General features: G+C 30.6%; 1 long non-coding RNA gene across 1 annotated transcript; it reads left to right on the top strand.

Moving 5' to 3' along the window:
• The first annotated feature begins 899 nt into the window (after positions 1 to 899).
• Positions 900 to 5,564, top strand: LOC134694976 (uncharacterized). The gene is made up of 3 exons (XR_010102664.1): positions 900 to 1,285; positions 1,851 to 1,918; positions 4,006 to 5,564. It is a non-coding gene; the product is annotated as an uncharacterized LOC134694976 (long non-coding RNA).
• Positions 5,565 to 6,466: the final 902 nt, after the last annotated feature.

Raw genomic sequence — 6,466 nt, 5'->3', positions numbered from 1 at the left:
CATTAACAACTATATGTCACCGTACGGCCTTCAACAATGAGCAAAGCCCATACTGCATAGTCAGCTAAGGTAGCACTCCAGAGTTAAAAAATGAAATTAAAAAAGAGCCCCAAAATGTTTTGTCATCTCCTATTCCTGGATTTCTATTACATTTACCTAACTGTTTGTAGGTAAGGTGAAATTTTCCCCCTCCTGCTTCAATGTTTATTATATGTTCTGTGTTCTACTAGCTGTTACGATGAAAATGGTACCTTAGTTTTTAAAATTGGTTCAGTTTTGGGGTAAATTTCTAAAATGTTCCCTTTATCTTATTTAAAATCTTAAAATTACCTTAAAGGAGGACAAATTGCACAATTTTTAGGTATTTTAAAGTACTTATAAGTCAATTTTTGCTGTAAATAGCATACCTAACCTTGGTTTAGAGGCTCTCAAGCAGGGTATAAATTTCTTGCCATACTGGCATCATTAAATGTAATTAATTATAATATAAAATCTTGCTAAAATGTTTATTTGACTTATTCGCATACAAAAATATAAAGCGATACATTCTGAGGATATCATATAAAGCGCAATCTTTGGTTACAAGGGCAAAGCTAATGGAGTACAAATGTATGACCGCAACATGTCCAAGTGTCTAAATGTGTATATTTGGTTGCGAAAGAGAGTAAACAATAAAATAATCATAAATTGCATTCCTAGCAGATTTTTTACCTTCAAAACTAAAACAAGAACATAACAGACTAAAGATTTGTGGTATTTTTTATCTTAAAAAGTGCATTTCTGTACTTTCTGATGTGCCGTAAGGTAGCACTCCACAGTTAGAAAATAAAATTAAAAATGAAATAAAAAAATTGTACATGTGCATATGTATGTAATTGTGGTAGAGTGAAATTTAGCATATTTTTGTAAATGTTAATTTGTATATATTGATTAGATATATTGGAATAAAATGATGGTCATACTATTGCTATTATTAGTTACAAATTGAATGGTATTTAATTTGTCTAGTCTGATTACTGTTAAACTGACCAGTGTACCTGTTTGTCTATGTTACCTTGATTTCTATATTTAGAATCTTAATTAAGGCTATATTTTTTATGGATAGTGATTTTGGTCACATGTTCTTTTTGGAGGGAAAATTCTATTGTTCTGGTCACTCTTATTTCAACTGTCATACTGAGCAGATATATTTCAGTTTTTGAGTTTGCAAATTGTCTTATATGAAATATGTTATAGTTATTGCTGAATCTTTTGGGAATCCACTTACATTATTACTACTTTACAGGTCAGTTGTATATACTTTTCTCACATAGTTTTTACAGAGTATGCAATATTTGGTTAGATTGATTGGATTGAATGGAGAAATGAGGAATGAAAAAATGAATCGATCTGTAGTATGAATATGACCTTTATGAATAATAAATACAATTAATTAACCATATCATGCTTTAAATCATTAAAGATTGATAAATGATTAAAATATTAAATAATTTATACTAAATAATAGATTATAATAGAGCATCGAAGTGAAATTATATTAAATAGAAAGAAAGAGTTTCTTGTGTATAAATAAGAAGTAAATTAAATAGTTAAATATTCATTTTAAACCTTTATTATGTTTTAGTATCTAAGGGAACAGCTGAAGGACGCCTCCGCCGGGGTGCGGGAATTTCTCGCTACATTGAAGACCTGTTGGTGACCTTCTGCTGTTGTTTTTTATTTGGTCGGGTTGTTGTCTCTTTGACACATTCCCCATTTCCATTCTCAATTTTATTTCTTATTTTTGGTATGTGTTCATATTATAGACATGGAACACAGTAGTTATTTTTTAAATTTATATTTATCTTCAGGTTAATATTTGATGTACATGTAGCCAATACACATATGAAGTCTTGTGACCTTCAAACTAGCACTTGAGGTAAGCAAAGAGTTGTATTATGCTGTTTTATAATTTGGTTAGTTATTTGCTTATTTTGCTTACTTTGCATTGCTGAGTTGCTGCATGTAGATATGTTAATGTTTTACCGTAAGTTTTGCTTAGTTTATTAATATAAAAAAATTATTTATGGAATTCATGTAGAATATATTATTTACATGGTAACAGAATATTTATTGCAATTAAGTTTATGAGATGCATAAACTAATACATGTAAGACGCAAGTTTATGTTGAGTCTTTGAGATAGAATTATAGATTTGAAAGAGAATATTATTTTATTTAGGATGTTATACAGTGCAATGTACTTGTTCAGAAACTTGTCAGAGTTATCTATCTTTGCACCTGTATTTATAGTATTTTAAAATTATGTTTTGTAGGGTCTTTATACGAGACAACTGATTACTTAGACCTTTAATAAAGAATCTTTACATATTACACCCGAGTCTTTATGATGCCCATTTCCACCCGGTTTCATATACATATCTGTCTCTCATGATTCATCTAACCTTGACCTCATTTTCAAGGTTCATTGATCAATGCTTAGTTTTCCTTTATAAGTTTGTTTCTTAGATATGCAATTTGAATGACTAGTACATTTAAAGCATATTTGGTGTATGGAATGATTGTGGGTGTAGATGTATAGTTTGGCTATATCTGACTTTGATTATGTTAAGTTTATATGATAGTTGTAATACAGCTTTATATTTAGAAATATTATTAATTCGTATATTTTAACAAATTTGATTAGTCAAGGGATAGTCACATATTAAACTATATTTTCGTAGGTAGAGAGAAAACGGCGGATAGCAAAAAGCATATTGACCGGCAAAAAGCATATCGCACGGTTATTTTTAGAATATCTAAAAACCGATGTACTTTTTGACGTCATGTAATGAATTTAAGGATAGTGTTTCACATTTTCAAACACATGATATCTGTGATCGATTATTTGACAAAAAAAATCTTCAAATACATAAGATGTCAAAAAAAAAAGTATATGAAATAACTACTAATATGCTGTTTTGGCAAGGAGACAATGTAATATCAATAAAATTCCAAAAAACCTAAATGACAAATTTGATACAAATATGGGCGATAATTAATAATATAACAAATATAGCCTTTGTATGAGGTCAATACAGAATATATCGACCCAAAGAAGTATATCGACCTCGGACTTCGTCCTCAGTCAATATACTTCTTTCAGGTCAATATATCCTTGTATAGACCTCATACAAAGGCTTTATTTGTATACTATCATCATAATATCAATGGAAAATATAGAAGGCGAGACTGTTTCACCATGTGCACTTTTGTTTCTACAAGGATAGCCATAATTTTGGCTCATAAAAGTATGTCGGTTTAAGAAGGATCAATGTTGAAATACTGAAGTTATCCAACTAGGCAGGTAATACTGCATATACCACTTCTCTTGATTTTCATATTATTTTTTTTCTTATTAGGCATGTCTAGAACAATAATTTAAGTGACTCATGATCACAGCTCAAATTTGAACACGTACCTTTTACAAGTTTTGATTATGACCATTACATATAAGTTTAACAATTTTTTAGCATTAACTTGGCCTGACTGTACTAGAAACCAGCATAAAGTACCTTTGAAATAAAACAATTCATGTGTTATTTCCCTTACTGACTTTGGTAGTATAAAGGCTCTATACAATATAGCTTAATTTGTTAGTTTCAATATATCTGTAATTATGTTGAGATAATTTCAAACTTGACATATATACTTTTAACTCTGTTTAAATTGAGTTTTTATAAGATGTGTTTAAGACATTATTAACATGGATAGGCATAAACATATTGTTTACTTAATATATGATATTTATAATCAGATGCTTATATACTAAGTTGGATATGGCACCTATTATACAAATACAAGTACAAATATTTTTATTGGCACAAACTCATTAACAATAAATGGTTAAGACCTATGGCATTACATACAACTATAATAATTGACATGGTAGAATGAAAGGTATAATTATATCGGTATAGTTTACAAATCTGAAGTTTTCAATAATTGAATTTTTTTCATATTGTAGATGATGTTTTTGGGACAGAGGGGAACTAATAATAATGGAGGGGACAGCTGTAGATGAAACTTTTGAGGTAGAAGAACACATGTTGTAATGAGAAAACAGTTCTGCTGAGAGTTTTGTGATGTAGAGGTTTGAGCTTCTCTAAATTTGACTAAAAGATATTGATAATGAGTTTGGTTAAATTAGACATTTTAAAAAGAATAATGTTTTAAGGGCTGATGATCCATTTCCTTTATTATCTAAATATACATGTTCACAGAAATGAAGTCTGCAGATGACTTATTACAGTTGGAACAACATCCAGAATCCTGTGAAGAGTGGACTCTCTTAGAGTTACTTTACTGCTAAAAAGTCCCTAATTAAAACAGAATTGAGAATGGAAATAGGGAATGTGCCAAAGAGACAACAACCCGACCATAGAGCAGACAACAGCATAAGTTCACCAACAGGTCTTCAATTATGCAACAAGAAATTCCCGAACCGGAGGCATCCTTCAGCTGGCCTCGAAACAAATATATACTAGTTTAGTGATAATGAATGCCATACTAAACTCCAAATTGTACACAAGAAACTAAAAGTTAAAAAGATAGAAGACTAACAAAGGTCAGAGGCTCCTGACTTGGGACAGGCGCAAAAATGCGGCAGGGTTAAACATGTTTGTGGAGATCCCCCCCCCCCCTATACCTCTATCCAATGCAGAAAAGTAAACGCATAACAATAAGCACATTAAAATTCAGTTCAAGAGAAGTCCGAGTCTGATGTCAGAAGATGTAACCAAAGAAAATAAACAAAATGACAATAATACATAAATAACATCAGACTGCTAGTAGTTAAGTGACATGCATAATTATTCATTTAAGTTTCTTTTTAAGTATAGCCACCAAAATTTAGGTGAAATTGTGCTGAAATATGGAAATATATTAGAATTTCCCCAAAAAACTCTAGCCTTTATATTACACATCATTTGTTGGCGCGGCTGTTTACTACATGTATTTAAGAAAAAAATAAATTTAAAAAGAAAAATGAGGTGAACAGAAGAAAAAAATATGATACTGCTGAAAACTTGTGTGGTATAGAGATTTGAGTTTCTCTAAATTTGAGTTAAAATGCATTGATTATAAGAATTGTCAAATAAGACCTTTATAATATGTTTTATAAGGCTAAAGATCTACTTCTTTTATTTTTTAATACACATGCTTCCAGAAATGAAGTCTGCAGATGACTTATTGCTGAACCACATCCTAAATTTTAGATCATGAATCATGGGAAGAATTGACTTTTAACTTTATCTTTTAAAACCCTTATTGTTCAGTAGATTCTTTTTAAACAGCCATTGAAATTAAGGTGAAAATTTTGAAAAAATATAAAATTTAGAATTTCCCAAGAATATCTAGCCTTTATATTGCACATCTTTGTTGGTGCAGCAGTATATTTAAAAGAAAAGCAAGAGAAAAACATAATGGGAAAAACAATTATACTGCTGAAAATTTAAGTTTTTATGAAAGATGATTTTTGAGTTTTGGTGTTTTAACGCCCCTTTTAAGCAACTAATTTAAGCTATTTTGTGGCGATCAGTTTTTATTGGTGAAGGAAGCGGAGTTAGCTCGGAGAAAACCTAAGACCTTTGCTAGGAAAACTGACAATCCTAGTCCATTAAGATTGGAGTCCAATGCACCTGCACGAGAGGGTTTAAACTCACAACCTCAGTGTTGACTGGCTAGTGATTACAGTAGTAACTACATATATGTAGACCACTTGGCCACCTAGACCCCTATAAAATTTGAATATAAAGATCTCTTTAGTATTAGGGATCATGTACAGTACAAGTCACTCATGGGAAGTATCAAAAGAAGTTCTGAAAAATTCCCAGTCCAAAAAAAAAATGTGGCTGGGATTAAAACTTGGTTTAGTTTTATAGTTGGAAGATTTATTGTTCTGACATGTGAGCAGACAAATATTAAATGGTGGACGCTTTCACTGTAAATTAGAAGAAGCCATTAATGGTGTTTATACACTTGGCTAAATAAGTCCATGAAATGCTTTTCAATGGTATTAATTGAAGGGAGAGGAATACATTAGGATTCACAAATTTCTAGATCTTTGTTTCAAACGGGTTCCTTTTCTCATTTTGATTTTGATACAGAACATATATATTTTTCATCATGATTATAATCATGATAATTGGTAACTGAAAAACAGTACAATGATGATTTCGTGCACTAATATAAAGGTGACCACATGTACAGGTGACCACTGAAATATACAGAACAAATGCTTAAGATCGGGATTGTATCCAAGAGACCGTTAGAGATAGTTGACCTCTTAAATAAGAGTGGTGACCTTAAGGCAGGTTTGACTGTAAATGATTATATTTTTTCACATCTAGAATTTTGGTTAACAATAAATCATGTAAAGAATGACTTTCTTTCAACTTGATCATTAACAATCCTTGTTTCAGAAGTAT

The sequence above is a fragment of the Mytilus trossulus genome, chromosome 13 (assembly GCF_036588685.1).
Source record: "Mytilus trossulus isolate FHL-02 chromosome 13, PNRI_Mtr1.1.1.hap1, whole genome shotgun sequence".
Taxonomy (NCBI): Eukaryota; Metazoa; Mollusca; class Bivalvia; order Mytilida; family Mytilidae; genus Mytilus; species Mytilus trossulus.
The sequence above is the reverse complement of the archived record's forward strand: the minus strand, read 5'-3'. Positions and strand labels throughout refer to the sequence as shown.